The sequence below is a fragment of the Austrofundulus limnaeus genome, unplaced genomic scaffold (genome assembly GCF_001266775.1).
Source record: "Austrofundulus limnaeus strain Quisiro unplaced genomic scaffold, Austrofundulus_limnaeus-1.0 Scaffold118, whole genome shotgun sequence".
NCBI lineage: Eukaryota > Metazoa > Chordata > Actinopteri > Cyprinodontiformes > Rivulidae > Austrofundulus > Austrofundulus limnaeus.
In genome coordinates, this window is record NW_013952520.1 from 298671 (window position 1) to 300411 (window position 1741).

Below are 1741 nucleotides of genomic sequence, written 5' to 3' on the forward strand. Positions count from 1 at the left end.
GAGAGAGAGAGAGAGAGAGAGAGAGAGAGAGAGAGAGAGAGAGAGAGAGAGAGAGAGAGAGTTCACCTTGGATCAGCGATGAGCGCAGCTGCGACTTGGTGTCTCGCGGAGCAGCTGTGTGGGACTGAATGCACGAGCAGGAAGGGAGATGCTGCCTATATTTCTCAGAAGCCCCGGGTGTCAATTTGGATGAAGGAGTTAAGCAGGTGTTGTCGGCTGGGGCCCGCGCAGCCAATCGGAGGCGAAGAAACCCGCGTCCAAGGTTTTCAGGGGGAGTGTCCATTTAAAAGTCTCCTTTTTGTCATAAAACTGGCAGCTCGTGCACGGATCTACAATCACCCCACCACCACCCCCCAGCAAATCTGCACAAATTAACATCATTTGAAACTATAAGACTTCCAATACCACCCCCCCACAAATGACATGACCCGACTTCAAGGTTGGCAGTAAATAGCAATCATGATAACAATAATAATAATAAAAAAGTTGGGCTGATTTTGCAGTGAAACAAAGTTGCAAATTTAGGATGCACAAGTGCAAAAGCAGCAGAATGATGCCCAAGCCTTGGATTAGTGAATCAGTGTTCCAACACAGAACAAGATTTTCCTCTGTGTTTGTGTGGGTTCCTTCGGCTGTCTGTTAGCAAAATATTTCATTAACAACCAGACGTATTTCTCTGAATTTATTTTAGAAAGTAATTGTTGCATGATGTACATCTATAACTGACAAGGATTTGACTTGATTGAAGATGGCCGCCACGGCTAAGCGACTTTACCAAAACACATTAAAGGCTGCAACTCTAGCATTTTGAGAGGTATTGAGAAAAAATGTTGGTGTGATAGTAGATGAGGGTCTTCTACGTGTACAATACTTTAAACATTAACTAATCAAGCAAACTCTGCTTTTGAACTTTGCCATTAGTCAGCTTGTCTGTTAGCAGAATATCTAATGAAACACAAGATGGATTTTAATCAAACTTTTAGAAAACACCTCTTTGACATACATCTACAATTCTTTAACGTTTGAAGCCAACYTGATTTAAGTTGGCTGCCGCCACCCTCTGATATGAGAAAGCACAAAAATGACATCAACTCACTCAACTTTGCAGACATTGAGAAAACATTTGGTATGTTAGTAGCTGAGAGTCATATCTAACTCAAACTCCGAGCACCACACCACACACAGTGCTGTTATTTAAAATTTTGACATTAAATACTGGAGTCAACAGTGTTTGTCTGTTAGCAAAGCATCTCAAGAACCAGTTGATGGATTTGAMTGAAACTCTAAAAAAGCATTTATTTAGATGTCCGTCAACAACTCATTAACTTTGGGAAACATTCAAATTTAAAGTAACTGACTAATCAACCTGAGACAAAACTAAAATCGCTTGTCAAATTTACAGATATTGAGCTGAAGCTTGTCATGGTGGTAGCTGAGCGTCACCCCCAACTGTTACTATCATTTCTCATCTCATCAGACATCACATTATGGTACAGGACAACGCACAATGACATGTTTAGGTTTTGACCAAAAAGGCTCTAATTCCATTATTTCTCATAGCATGAAAGGTTACACGCATTCCTTCAAGAAATGCCACAGATCCTCAATTTGTGACTGAAATAGTCAGCCGGGTTCAGGCAGAAACACTTACTTTTAATTCAAATCGTGTGTAGAAAGAACACACGTGTATTAGGATGCTATAAAGCTCTAAATAAATGCCTTTAAATAACATTTTTATGGG